Here is a 15,667-nt window from a genome sequence, read left to right as displayed (position 1 = left end):
AAGAACAGACTTTGGACAACAGGTAGTACAAGACTGTCTCCCCTCATGTTTACCCCTAATTTCTGCCCAAAGGAACTGTCCAGACTGCAAAGCCAGGAGGTATAAGCCATGCAGAGAGGGCTCATTTACAGAGCCAAAGAGACAGGGATCAGAGTCAGGGAGGCTGAGCAGCTGAAATCTGTGAGGCAGAATACCAGAGAGAAGGGAACTAAGCAAAGAAAGAATGCCAGAAATCTGTGTCAGGGTCTCAAGGCTTGGCTGAATGCTAAGAAGCCACACAGCTGCTCAAAGAGCAGCTATAACGAAAAAAAAAAAATCAGGCTGCTAAAAGCTGAATATCTTAAAATCTTCCCCCCTTAGTCATGTCATCCTACTCTATTAGTAATCCTAGAGCAGAGGGGCCTCTCTCCCCTTTACCCCACCACTTTCTACTCTCCTCTCTGATGCACAGAAGACTTTCTGCCACAAAAATGCAATTATGTTCATGCTCTGAGATTGACTTGTGATTTAAAAAACTTGTTTGCCTTATAGCTGGTCCATTTAAGAAAGTAAAGGTTCACCATGGCCATCCAAAGATGAAGCCTAAAATAGGTTTCTTGGGGCAGTAAAATTTCTCAGAACCCAGCAGGAGGCTGGGGAAAGGAAGGGAATGGAGGCAATAAAAGGAGAGAGGGCCAGAGACTGAAAAAAGAAGGTATTTCTTGGTGTCCATCTGGTGGTTGCTCTGGATTGAAACATCACCCAGCCGCAACAAGAACATGTTCTACGTCATTCTCTGAACTATGAATGCGTTCAGAAGAAGCCACCCGTGAGGTTAGATTATTTCTTGGAATAACTGGACTCACCTATTTCCAAATGTTTTTAGACAGAGTTCCAGTCTAAAGCACACCCTCTGGTTCTCAGTGAGATAGAATCGTTCCTCAACTATCACTTTGCTAACATCTATCTGACTTAGGAACTTCAGGGTGTCCACAACTGTAATTTAATTTCCGCCATTGAATTTCAGACGAGGATAAACCATGGCAAAGAATGGGATCAATATGCTGAGCACTGTAGAAGGGGAGTAGGGAGTGAGAAGATAAGCGATGGGGAGTTCAGAATACGCACTTAAGCAAGGAGCTGGGAAGAAGAGTTTTCAGGTCCTGTCTGCTTTTCAGTGCTGGGATCATGGAGCTTTGTTCCAAGCCAGCAGGTGAAACAAAAGATAATGCCCAGCATCTTCTATTTGGCTCTGCTTGGTACTGTAAGCTTAAAATAGCTACTATAAATAATGGATGCCATGGCATTGCTAATTTATTTAAATGAAAACAGTCCTCATCTTTGATTTTCCTTTCTATGTCCAGCCAGCTGAACTGCCTCAAGCAGAGAACATGCTGGTGGTTACTAGACTATTATACTCGTAGGTTTAGCTCATTAAAATGATTTTGGAGCCTCCCAGTACAATAAGCATGGCCTGTTGTCACTATTTCTATTTTTATTTCTTTGGAATATCACCTAGAAAGGCTGGATTGGATTATAGTGACAAAAGCTAAGTGTGAGGGGATGTGAAAAACAGAGTCTTCCCAAGCTTTTGCTACACCCTCAAGAATAGGTGGGAAATGACGCTGAGGACTTTAAAGTCAGTTAGATCTGGATTTGCCAAGGGGAAGTTATTTAACCATTCTGAGCCCTGACTCTCTTATCAGTAAAGTTGGAACAGTAATATATATGTTGCAGAATTACTGTTAATAATTAGAAGCAACATATATCTAATACTAAGACAATTGATAGGTGGTTGATACTAAAGACACAAGATACTACAGAAAAGTGAAGAGAGAGGGGTGAGCTGGTACGTTTCTTCTTGGGGAATTTCCCAATTCTTAGTGCTGGCTGAAGGGCGAAGAATCTGGGCAGAGTGTAGTTCCTCAGAGGCAAGGCAGCTGAAAGAGTTTCAGGTAATCGAATAGAACAGAAAAGACACAGAATGGAGTCCAGAGTTACCAAGACAGCAAGGATGGGGGAGAGGCCAGTCTGACAACACAGCCAAATTTTTAAGATACACAGGGCAAAAGGGTAGAAATCGAAGGAGAATGCCACTGAAAAGCATAGCACAGTTTTCAATGTTTTGACAGTGCCAAGGAGATAAAAGCATGTGACCCAGCAAAAAGAAGTGGCCCTAATAAACACCCCTGGCCTCTCAGGAAAGACCCTTAGAGGGCTATGTCCACAAGACTGGGGGCAAACCAGTTGTATATTTGTCTTAATAAAAATTGCAACACCAATGATTCGTGACAACCTCATTGTTGATCAAATTAAAGTGATCTGACCCCCATCCTTGGCTTCCTGACAGAGAACAGAAGGAACTCTTTCTGAGGGAAGATAAAAGTATCTGGAAACTGTGTAATTTTTTCATACAATATCCATCATTCAATGGAAGATGACAAGGCATATCAAGAAATAAGACAGAAAGAAAACCCAGATGATACAAACAGACCTTCAGATTATCTAGATGACTGCTGTCCAATAGAACTTTCTGCAGTGATGGAAATGTTCTATGTATGTTCCGTCCAATACAGTAGTGACTGCACACGTGTAGCTACTGAGTACCTGACATGAAGAACTGAATATTTTATTTTAAATAATTTACATTCATATTTGAATTTAAATAGCCACATGTACCTAATGATCCCTGTATTGGGCAGCACAGCTTTAACTGCTAATAGAATGCATAATTTTCATGCTGATAAGGGGAAAAGATAATAAAAAAAAATATTTGATTAATCTAACAAAGGAGAGAAAAAAGACACAGGACCAATGCAACAAATGAGATAAAAAGAGAACACATAGCATAATGGTCAATATATACCCAAATACATCAGTAATTATGTCAATTATAGAATATATACATATTCTAATAGAAAAACAAAGATTGTCAGACTGAAAAAAGAAACACAATTATATGCTGCTTACAACCATCACACATTCAATTATGGAAATTTCTTTATATATTGCCTCTCCTCCACTGTCTCTTCTTCTCTGGACTTCTCATTATTTTAGATATATGCTCACCCTTTCAGTTTATCCTCTATGTCTTGAACTTTTTTCCTATTTTTCATTTTTCAATCTTTGCTGCATTTTGGTTAGTTTTCTTAACTCTTTCTTCCAGTTCAGTAATTCTCATTTCGTTATGACCCAGGGGCTACTATTTAACCTTCCATTGAATTTTTAATTTCAGTGATTTTATTTCTAAGAGTTTTTTTCACTAACACAACATTGTAAATCAACTACACTTCAATTTAAAAAAGGAGTTCTTCCAACTGTTTTCAAATGCACATATCCTAGTATCATAATGTCCTATTCTTTCCTTTTGGTTTTTACTCCTTTTATCACTTTAATAGTGTTAAGCATAGTCACTCTATAGTATCTTTCCAATTGTTGTGTTTTCCCAAGTTCTTAAAGTTCTAATATTCTTCTTCATCATGTCTCATTATTCTCTCTCATGGTGAATTATTTTCTTCTATGATTTATAAGTTTTAACCACTAACTCTTCTTTGAAGTTCCTTATTGCTCTGGACTATTGGAAATGTTCCTACGAAGAGTTTTACTACTACTGGACAACCTAGGAGTCCACTGGCATGAAAGATTAGTGTTCACATTAAAATCCTAGGAAGAATGTCAAATGAGATTTCATATATGCATATGGAAAACGTTCGGAGCTTTGATTTCTCAGGGAAATTGTCTTTATATTTTAGTATTAGTGTTCAGTTTTTCTAACTCCCCTTTCACTGAGAGACAGCCATCCCAAGGTCCTGCCTTTGTGCAGGGACTTGAGTTTTAACTTTCTGCCTCACACAAGTCAAAGCCTGTGTTCAGTCCCCAGGAGAACTTTGAAACTACAGCCTCTAGCTTCTAGTGGCTACATGCAGTCAACGGCATCCTTGATTCATTTGTACAACTACATCTTCAACTACATCTGACCCAGTAAAAACAAAACTTCGGACCAACTGATGGTCTGAGTTCACTCCAGTCAACTAGAAAGCTTAGCATTGAGAAAACCTCAAAACTATACTAAAGCTTACCCTTTCCAAATATGATCGCTCACCTTGGCTGAATCTTCATTCAGTTTCACTTTTACTCATCTTTGATCAGCTTGCTTGATGACTGCCCCATAGTGGGCCCTCTGTATCCTCGGGCTCCTATCCTCAGTTGGTGGAACCCGAGGATGTGGGACCCGCAGGAGGAAGGGCTGACTGTACATTTTATATAAGGGACTTGAGCATGTGTGGATTTGGGTATCCGTGGGGGTCCTGGGACCAATCCCCCACAGATACCGAGGAACAACTATACTTTCTTCTAACGCAGATAATCTGACTTCCTGTTACATCAATAGAATCAGGCCCATCAAGCAGCATGTCTGTCAGAATTGTCTTCCATGCGTATATCCACATACATCTCCACCTACTTTCCTTTAAGGCCAGAAGTTCAGTGTCCCAGCTCCTATTCAAGGTACACTTCTCCACCTCGGAGCTTTTTCTTATTTCCTCCCTCCTTTGTGAGGCCTTACCTCCAATACCCTCTCCTGTATCTTCAATCTCTCAACTGGCTTCTTTTTCACAGCTGGTAAACATACTTTTGTCCCTTTCTCCCTAAAAGACTAAAATAAAAACTAAAAATAAATTAATAAGTAAAAAGTGTCTTTTCTCCCAGAACCTTCATCTAACTAACATCAGGCCTCTTTCTTCTTCTCAATGAAAAATACTTGAAAGATTATTCTTCTTGGCTGTACTTCCCAATCACTTTTTCTACCGCATGTCTGGCTACTGCCAAACCACTTGACTAATATTGTTCTTACCTAGGTCATCAATAAACTCCTGGTTGGCAAACCTAATCGATATTTTTCAATATATATTTTACTGGCCCTCTCCACTGCATATGACACCATACCATGCCCACCTTCCTATTTCCTCCTTCCCAAACTCCCTATTTCTGTTTTCCCCCATGGCACTGCACTCTCTGGGTTCTCTCGTCTCTGCCAATCACTTCTGTGTCTCCTATGTGATACCACCCAAGGTGTCCTCCTCCACCCAGGACTCACTGTACACAACCTACTTTCGTTTCTAGACCTCACTTTGTATTTTTATTTTATTGACAACTTAATAACCAGTGAATCCAATCCTTCAGCAAAGGTGTTTTTAAACCCATACACATTAGCTTGCAGATGGACACTGTCTTGAGGTCATCCCACAGGCCTCACCCTCTCTATGTCCCAAATCAAATTCATCATCCCCACTGGCAGAAGTACTCCTGCTCTGTGTTCTCTTCTCCAGCTGGGGATAACATAATTCAGCTATGATAGAAAGCTGGGAATCATTCTTGACTCCCCTCTCTCCCCTACCCTTCACATCTATGTGCAGTACTATAGCATCATGATCTAGACATTAGCGTTGAACCGGTCCCTGCTCCTGATTTAGTAACTATATTGGGCAAATTATTAGATGGCAATTTCATAAGTTCAATCTAGTACTTAGTCTCCTTAAGCTTATTTTTTCCCTATCTGCAAAATGGGTAAAGGTATGGTACATTACACAGAGAACTGTTGTGAAGATTAAATAAAGTAATGCATGCACAGCACTGAGCCTCCTGCTTAATACATAATGAATGTTCAATAAATACAGCTAGTTTTATCAAACTCATCAAGCCCTGACTATTAACTTCCAAAACATATCCTGAATTTATCTATCTACCTCATCACTGTTTATTTAATCATTTACTCATTTACTCACTTATTAGCCAAATATTAATGAATTTTGCTCCAGGTACTAACATAGGCCTTGGGAATTCATGATGAACAAAGCAAACATGGCCCCTATCCTAGTGGTACTCTCAGAATGGAGGGGAGGATGGACTGTCACATACTATTAAATGGAAGGCACAGAAAGTCATGACCCTAGGGCCTGCTCTGGTTAGTGAGAGCACATTTTCAAGGTCCCATCCCCTTCCCAGAGGGTCCTAGGTGAGGAAATAACACATGACTAGCTCAGAGATGAGAGAACTGTTGAAGAAACTCCTGCCAGAGTGATCTATCTAGACTACAAATCTATGTCACCCACTTTGTAAACCATTCTATGGCACTTCATTGCCTTCAGGGTAAAGTCAGACTCCTTAAAATGACAGATAACCCACTGCATCTCTTAAAATGAGAGAGAGAAAGCGTGCTAAGATATGTTTCAGTAATACTGAACTATTTATATTTCTGTATACATGCCATTCTTCTTTATACTTTTATACCTTTGTTCCTATGGCCCCTGAAACATCCTTCACCCTCTCTCTGCTTTGGTAACTCTTTATACCAGCTGGGATTCTTATGGGTTCAAAGGAAAGCAAGCCCATTCAAACTAGCTTGAGAGAAAAAAAGAAATTTATGATAAAGATACTGGGCTGTCTCATGAAACAGAAGGACAGGTGAGTGGTTGCACATTTATTATAGGTAACAACAGAACCAGAGGCTGGAATGCTGGGAACATGCATTCTCTCCACAGCTTGTCTCTGCTTCTCCCTCTGAGGGTCAATTTAACTCAGATTTGTGTTTTTTTTTCTCTACCAAAGGGCAGAAAACAAGGCAGTTGACAGTTTTCAAGCGTCATGGGGGCCCATACTGAAAAATCGTAAGGAGAGACACCGACTGGCCCAGCAAGTTTGAGGTGTCCACTCCTGGACAAAATTCTGTAGCCTCAGGATACAGTGTCATAGTGAATCAAGTGGTTGTCCTTCCCATAACCACGTGGATAGGGGAGGGAAGCACCCAGAAAAGCTGAGGAAAGAGAACAGGGTGGACTAAGGAATACATCGGGTAGAATACATCCCTACTGATCCTTTATGATAGCTCAGGTGGTCCAACTCCAGGAAGCACTCCAGATCCCCCTGATTGGGTTAAATGCCTATGTTCTGTGCAACTTTACTGCCTCACATGTATGTCTAATTGTCTAATATTGTCCTTAAAGTTTTCGATGATCTATTTCTGTCTCAGTCTCTCATGAAATCCTTGAAGACAAGTATGTATCATTTTCAGTTTGATTCCCCAAACTCTGAAGATACAAAAACAAAGCAATAACGAATCTGTAAATTTACTGAAGACTTCTGGAAAAACAAGTGGATGATTACTTGAACGAACTGACATATGAATTTTATTTCTAAAACTGTAGCTATAAAAACTCATCATTTCAAACTTCTTTGGAGTCAGTACTCATTTATCCTCTTACATGGCAAAATTAAGTGACTAGGGAGATAATTCCAAACCTTATGACAGTGTTGTTTTTTCTCTTAAGTAATTATTAGAAGTGAGAGAATCTGTATAATAGATTTGATTATGCATATTTAAAATCACTTAATTAACCCAATACTATGGAGAAAAGCATGTGAAAGCCACACAAAAAAACCACTATGTTTAAGAACTTTCCAAACCCAGCTCGTTTGATAGCTTACTGACCAATAAGTTAAATAAAACTCCAATTCACTGAGAAAGACATTCTCTGCTCTCCCTGAAAGTGTAGGGAAGGGAGGTATTTTTCTCACCACTGTCAAGGAATTTATCCAGTGTGTACAAAAAAATGAACAGAAGGTAAAACAGAGTGAGGAACTTGGTGAAAATTGGCAAAACAATGTTCTGCTCGCCCTCTGCTGGCTCCAAGGTAGTATTGCTCTTCAAAGGCCCGCCCAGAGGCCCAAATGAGGGTTCTCTCGTGGAAACCCCAAAATACTCAGACTTGTTCATATGTTCATCTAAATAAGCACCCCCTAAAGCCAAAGCATGCCCCAAAGCCATCAGTGTCTTCCCTCCCTATCAGTAATGATAGCTAATACAGAAAGCATGGGACAAGAAGGCTCCAATGGTTCCTAATCTTCCAAGAGAGTAATTGAAAAGAACAGAGATATATGTAACAGCACATTTTTTGGTTTACTAAGAATATGATACTTACTTATAGACTGAGAGGCACCCGGAGAGAGTGAGGGAAATCCTGCACGTTGACTTAGAAGACCTGGGCAGGAGTGCTGGCTTTCCCGTGATCTCCTGGCTGTGTGACTTTTACCAACTGTGACTTTTAGACTGGGTGTGTAACATCACTGTTTCTGGAACTGAGCTTCATCAGCCTCTAAAGGAAGAAGTTATACAACAGAACTGTTGGATACTTTTCTTTTTCTAATATTTTATGACTTTAAGTGTTGTTGCATTACAGAATGTTTCTGCTTTTTCTTTACACCATTTGAGTCATTCTCAGACATAAGCAAAATGGTTGAAGCCTTCCCTGTCATCATCAGCCTCTTTCGTTGCTGCAGTGACACATGGTGGACTCTCAAATGAATCTTAATTGAAACGTTAATGATTGGGGATGGCAATGAAGAGCCCCGTGGTTTTAACTTGGGCCAAATTCTCTCCTGGCTTTATGGCTAGAATTTTGAGTAGCAGCTGTGAACAGATCTGCATTTCCTTCCCCACGCCACCCCCACAACAGTCTGAAATCTTTGCTTCAAATGAGAAAAATCAGAAGCAGCTAAAAATGCACTTTCAATCTGTCTTACTGTCCAGTCATTACTTAAATTCCCTATATCACATTTCTTTGAATCAACCAACTCTTAAATATTTTTGCAAGGAAGGAGGGTACAAAGTAGTGAGAGGAAGTCTGGAGATATAGTTTCAAATAACTCCATTTCTCAGTTTGATATCCATCTTTTAAGACTAAAATACAGCATCTCTGGAATGAGAGGACATGTGTGAGCTGATCACTCCAGCATTTCCAGATATAACTGGCGGTCTATAAATAGTAGCAAAAACAATTATAGCTACCAACTATTGAGAGCTTTCTTGTGGCAGACAGGTATATATCTCATATATATGAAGGAGATCTTTATTTATATTTATATATATAAAACACACATATAAAGTGATATTGTGATCTACAATAAGAAATTTATATATGGCCTCAGTCCCCTTTCCCGGCACAGAGCTCCTAAAATCCTTAGAATTTCCTAATTGATAAGAGTGATGAACAAGCTCCTTAGAACAACAAAAGAGTTTATGTTAATGAGGGGACATTGGAAAGCCCCAAAGGATAGGGGTGGTTGCCAGGGGAACCAACCATGTGGTTAGAGGGTTGGAACTTAAAGCCTCCTGCTACCTCTGGGAGAGGAATGGAGCTGGAGATTGAGTTCAGTCGCCAATGGCTACTGATTTAATCAACGGTGCTTCCTTAGCTTCCCAGGCTGGTGAACACACCTAAGGTTCTGGGAGAGTGGTGTGCTCCAGAGAGGGCATAGAAGGCTCTGCCCTTGTGTCTACCTGCCTTGCCCTACGTATCTCTTCCATCTGGCTGTTCCTGACTAATATCTTTTTCTAATTAACCGGTAATTTAGTAAGATGTTTTCCTGGGTTCTGTGAGCTGCTCTAGCAAATTAATGGAACCAGGGGAACATGGGAACCTCAGAATTATAGCCAGTGGGTCAGAAGCACAGGTAACAACTTGGACTTATGATTGATATCTGAAGTGGGGAGGAGGCAGTCTTGTGGGACTGAACCCTTACCCTGTGGGTCTGACACTCTTGTTGAACACAAGTTCACATGTCCGACACACAGTGAGGCCAAACAAACCGAACGTCAGAGTTTGGAGTAGAGAAAGGTTTACTGCAAGCAGAATGAGCAGAATGGGCGGCTCACAATTAAAAACCCCAAACTCTATGATGGTTTTTGGGAAAAAGTTTTCACAGGCAAAATTTGGGGTGAGGGCTGCAGGGTGTGTGACTTTCTTCTGACTGGTTGGTGGTGAGGTAACAGGGCAGCATTCCAGGACTCTCCTGCTCAGCCTGAAGTTACCATCCTCCACCTGGATGGGGGGCCTTAGTTCCAGTAGAACTCAAAGATCTATTGTTATACATGTTTCCTGAGGAACCAGGACCCTGCCCCATTCCTGCACTATTGTTTCTTCATGGCTCCTCCTTTGTTTCTGCATTCCCTTACCATCCTAGTTAGAAACTGAACCTGCCCTTTTGAACTTGGGGGGAGTCTAGGAGGCCAAAACTTTTTTACGAACAAGAAACGGGACACTAAAAGGCTTTTGTACCCAGAAGGGCCCCATAGGGTCCTGCTCAGTTTCACTGTCTCCAGGGAGATAGTGTCAGAATTGAGTTAAATTGTAGGACAACCAGCTGGTGTTGAGGAATTGTTTCGTGTATGGAAAATCCACACATCTGGTGTCAGAAGTAGAGAAGTATATAGTGTAAAGAAAAACCCATAGGAAGAAGTATTTTTTTTTCCTTGACAGATTTATACATATAACATCACATATACGTAAAATACTACATATATAGAACACCATATATGTATATATGTTAAAAATACCATACATATGTGTGTATGTGTGTGTGTGTGTGTGTGTATAGAACTATAAAAGATTAGGAAGCAGAAACCTCAATTGAATGCAATTGGGAGACTAGAAGAGGGGAGTTCTCACACCCTGCACTGACAGCAGAGCCCAACAGAAAGAAAGATTTCTTTTCTGGTAAGGACTCAGCCAGTGAATAGCCATGGACCCCTTGTTTACTATAGCCCTCCCAGCTTCCCTTCCTCTCTAGAACAGCATTGCCTACCCTTGCTGTTCAGGGACTTGCATGTTGGCTTCCATGGTTGCAGAACCCAAAATGCAATTCTCTCCTGACCCTGAATAAACCCATCTTCACTGGAGAAACATCTGGCAGTCTATTTGTCTCAAGTCAACAATATCATATAGGTATACACACACACAGATAATACCATAGAGGTATACGTACACAGGTTTGAATTGCCTGGCTCACTTATCCACGGATTAGTTTCAATAGTAAATGTTGTGGACCACAACGGGGCTGCCAATTGGTGACATGGTGACACATGGGTTGGTAAAAGAATTTACCAGAGATAAAGTCTGGAAACAGGAGTTTATTAGGGTTACACTGCCATAGACAACAGCGGGCCATACAGACAAGAGGTGCCTGTGTGAGCCCCGAGGGCCAGTTGTTGGGGTCTTTTGTGAGGTTGGTCTCAAGGTGCCTAACTGCTTTGTGCACAAGTCTCTGATTGGCTGTAGGTGAGGTAAGAGATTTAGGGTCTGTGAAAGGCGGTGGCGTTTGATAAGGTGGGCTGAAACAAGCCAGCCTGAGCTATTGTGAGCTTAGGCATTACCTGGGGCTATTAGTTTGTTAGTGGAAACACACCCAGTAAATAATGTACTTTTACCTGTTGAGGGATCACAGGCAGACAGACATCTGAGAGCCCAGAAATGGGGTCCTTGGACTTTTGTCCTTGGATCATTTGGCCCAACAGTAAACACTACAGCACTACACACAATCTACGGTTGGTTGAATCCGTGGATACAAAGTCATGGATATGAAGGGCTGACTACATACACTATTAAAAAGAAAACCATATAAAGCCCATAATACCAAACCTAGATTTAATACCTAATCTAACTGTAGTTTTGACATTCTGCAGAAATATAATCTTAATCAATCAGTTTGGAATTTTCTGGTCAGCACCATAGAAGTAATCTGTCACAAAGGCCCTCTCCATCTCCCTCAGAGGAAGAGGCAATCTGCATGATAAAATCCTTGCCATTATCACCCACCTCCCAAGTCCAAGTCTAAAAACAATACTTTCTTTTCTTTAGCAAATAGCTCCCCTGCCCCACCCTTCCTCCTACAAAAATCTTCCATTTTGTACCACTCCTTGGAGGGCCCTTCTAGTTGCTAGAAGGGATGCTGTCAATTCATGAATCCTTGAATAAAGCCAATTAGATCTTTAAACTGGATCTAATTTTAGGAGTCGTACAAAATGAAAGACCTTTACAGGCAGAAGGGAGCAAGAGCAGGGAAGTCATGCTAGGCAGCTGCTGCCTGGTCAAAGCAAGGATATTTTTCTCATCTGGAGCAAAGGGGAAGTCTTGGAGCCTGGCTAGGTAATTTGTGCTGAGTATGCAAGCACTGATAGGTTGACCTCAGCCTTCTTGGGAGAGCCAAGAATAGAAACTTTATTAAAGTTTTGGTTTGCTGACATGGGGCTTAGCACAAGCAATTCCACCTTGGGCCAAGGCTGGTACTTTAACATATTATGTATTATACATATACATATACACACAAAATATGTGTATATGCTTGCTACACACACTTATTCCCTACAACAACCGTATAAGGCAGATGATATTATTTCTATTTTATAGATAAGGATTTGAAGCTCAGAGAATTAAAGTAAATAACAGAGGTTATTCCACTAATAAGTGGCTGATCTAGGATTTGAACCAGGCATCCAGTTCCAGAGCCCATATAGAGTTTTTTTTTTTTTTTTTGCCCTGAGTTGACACACAGAAGCAACTTAGTGTTAGGAAACAATTAATTACGCAACCTCCAGAGTAAAATGAAAACCAAAAATAACAGCTGATAATTCCAAGTTCTGGTGAACATGTTTAGGAGTGTCAATTGGAGCTGGAAGGACTGTAAATAGATGCAACCACTTTGTACAACTCTTTGGCAGTATCTACTCAAACTGAACACACACACTGCCTACGATCCAACAATTCCACTATCCACTACGTATCCACACACACTACATACATTCACACAAAGTGTGAACATACGTGCACCAAAAGACAGAATGTTCACAGCAGCATTTTTTGTAAAAAGCGAAGTGAAATCAACTGAATGTCTATCAACAGTGAAATGGATAAAATGAAATGTTCTCACCTTCATGTCACATCAATACAATTCAGCAATGACAAAGAACTACGCTGCACACAACACGAATGGATTTCAGACATGATGTGGAGCACAAGAAATTAGACACAAAATTGAATATTTAGCTCAACTCCAAATGTCAAAAACAGGCAAAAAATAGTCTGTGGTAAAAGAAATGTGAATGGTGGTTACCTCTGGTGACAGGTGACAATAACTAGGGGGGAACATAAAGGCAGTTTCAGGGCTATTGGTCATTTGTTGACCAGGGTGGTGGTTATATGGATATAATAATTCATCAAGCTATTGACTTAAGGCTTGTGTTCTTCTCTATGATGTGTTAAAATTCAACATGAAAGCTTATGGAAAAAGAAGAGAAGGAGAAAGCAGTTACTAAGAATCCATCTGCTTTCATTTCCCATATTCCCTTGAGAGCGCCAAGCCATCTCATCCCAAACTTGGGACCCATTTTCTGCTAATCCTTCGTGTTTTCCTAATTCTTGGTTCTTTAGCACATGACCTTCTTTCTCACATATATATCTAATCAGTTACAAATTCTAACTAAATCTGCTTGCTTAACTTCTGTCTTCTCTATGCTTTCTTAATTCCCTTAGTTCAGGGTTTCTCAGTCTTGGCACTATTGAAATTTTGAACCAGGTAGTTCCTTGTTGTGAGGGGTTCTCTTGTGCACTATAGGATGTTTAGCAGTTTCCCGGTCCTCACCCTACTAGATATCAGTAGCATCCTCTAGCTGGAATTAACAACAGTGTCTCCAGACGCTACCAAACGTCTTTGGAGTAGGGGCATCAGCTCTCACTCCATAGAGCCACAGCCTTAGTTGACTGACATCTTCATTATTTAATGACTTGCATTCGGGCAAGAGATTCCACCTGGCCTTCCTGCCCAGGACTGCACCTCTTCTCTATTCTCCACACTCCTTACAGTTTTACAGTTTTCTCCAGGATAAAATCTAGTGTCTCTAAAACAGCATAAAAAGGGCATTATCTTTCCCCTACTTACATCTCTAGCTTCCCACCCCAGCTATAGTGAACTCCTTGCAGTTTCTTGAAGGATGGATGGAAGTCAGAAGTGTTAGTCAGAATAAGTGTTAAGTACAATAACAGCTTATGAGATAAATGCAAAACTCCTAGGATGTTTTATATATAGAATATGAGTAAGCATGTACTTTGTGAAACATAGACAGAATTGTGTTAAATATGCCTGGTAAGTTAGTAAACTATAAGGCATACCAAAGCTAAAATAAATCAAAAAATGTGATGGAACAGAGGGTCATTTATAGTCAAAAAGGGATGGAAGAACAAAAATATGAATAATTATGCCATCTCTGGGCTAAAAGCTATGTCACTCTTAAATCAGCCATCCATACGTGACACCTACTAAAGTCTCACTCAATACTCTCGCCAAGAAATGCAAAAAAACTCATGTCTGTTTATTGAGCTAATTAGTAAGGCCTGGTTGTGGCCAGGCATGTTTCCCGGCATCTATTCAAGAAAGCAGGTGTATGCCATTGGCCCAAAGCACTTTCCACCTGTGGGTCTCCCTGCTGTAGCCTCAACACTAGTCCTCATAAGCATACCATCTGTGGAAAAAGCTGTTGTGGCAGACAGAACACACGAACACCACATAACTCACGACTCAGGTGATGGTGCCCTTCCACTTGCTTGCATCCTAGCCTAAATGTGTCAACCTACTCCAACTCTTTCCCCTTGCTTCTCACTGGATATTTACATTGATTCAGTAAACCATGTTATTCAAGCACCTTAATTTGGTCCAGGAGCCTTCTGTTTCACTACCTCTAGGATAGACTGCCTAACAGCTTACTTAGAGGCCACCACTGCATCAGGTTAGTTTTCCACATGACAGTTCAATTCAGGCTTTCCAGGATGTCTCTGCTTTAGTACCTCTCATTTTACCCTGTTCATATCCTTGAGTCTCTAGGATGGCATTTATCACACAACGCTGTGGTTAACTGTTCATTCCTGTTTCTCTCACTAGTCTGAGAGCTCTTTGAAAGCAGGAACAAGTTTGTTTTTGTTTTTGTGTTTTTCTGTCATAACTTAGCAAAGTACCAGCCACAAAGTAACTACTAGAAGAACTACTGAATATCACATCTTGCAGACAGTTGAGAGAATTACACACTGTTCCTGCCTTTCTCCCATTCGTCATTTCTAAAATTGGTGTAATTTAGTGAGTGGCAAACCCCTGCCTGGTTGCAAAGCAACATGGAGGTGTTACAAAGGACCATAGGTTCAGTGCGAAAAACAACTTACGGTAGCTGCTTATAGTATTACTAGTAAGCTTGGGCTTTGGTGGACCTTACTTGATTTCCCTGTCTCACATTTTTCTCTTGGCTGGTTAAAAAAACACAATAGTTTGGGAGGACAGGGATTTCCCCCTTACCTCCACCTGAAACTGGTTGAAGGCTGAGACCCTTCAGTTTAAGGGATTTTGAGCTCGCAATGATTCTAGATGAATAAAATCTGCTTTGAAAATTAATGCATTCCTAAACTGGGACAGACAATAGGGATACAAGATACAGGGTTTGGCTTCCCCTCAGAAAATTCACAAGCACCTCCCTGGTGCCTACCTTTTACTCGAAGTAATAACCATAGCTATTTTTCTAGTCTATAATAAAGGAGATGTATTTTATAAAATATCTCGCTTTAAGGAATAAAATCAAATAAAATGTGAAACCTTAAATGAAAGGTCTCCTCTTGAAGTCCTTTTAACTCATTCACTTCTCCTTCAGGGATTAGGCGGGTCGGGGTGAAAAAATTTGGCGTCACGCACAGACGTAGAGATTGGAACACAATTCAAATTAGCCAAACCTGTATCTTGTTAAGAGGCAGCCTCAGGGACCGCCCAATTACTTAACGTCCGAGAACAGACGGCAAAAGCAAACCAGCTTCTGAAGCAACTA

General features: G+C 40.6%; 1 long non-coding RNA gene across 4 annotated transcripts in view; it reads right to left on the bottom strand.

The window, feature by feature from the left end:
* LOC123619563 (uncharacterized) overlaps positions 1-15,667 on the bottom strand; it is a 623,996-nt gene that overhangs the window by 608,207 nt on the left and 122 nt on the right. For 3 of the 4 annotated variants that reach the window (XR_012509630.1, XR_006728206.2, XR_006728207.2), the window contains exons 1-2: positions 15,442-15,666; positions 7,956-8,129 (exon numbers count right to left, since the gene is read on the bottom strand). This is a non-coding gene — a long non-coding RNA (uncharacterized LOC123619563). Of the gene's footprint in view, positions 1-7,955; positions 8,130-15,441; position 15,667 lie in introns of those variants that run through there. The other variant, XR_012509631.1, reaches the window with a different exon arrangement.

The sequence above is a fragment of the Camelus bactrianus genome, chromosome 10 (genome assembly GCF_048773025.1).
Source record: "Camelus bactrianus isolate YW-2024 breed Bactrian camel chromosome 10, ASM4877302v1, whole genome shotgun sequence".
Lineage (NCBI taxonomy): Eukaryota > Metazoa > Chordata > Mammalia > Artiodactyla > Camelidae > Camelus > Camelus bactrianus.
Note: the sequence above shows the minus strand (reverse complement) of the source record. Positions and strands in the feature narration are given on the sequence as shown.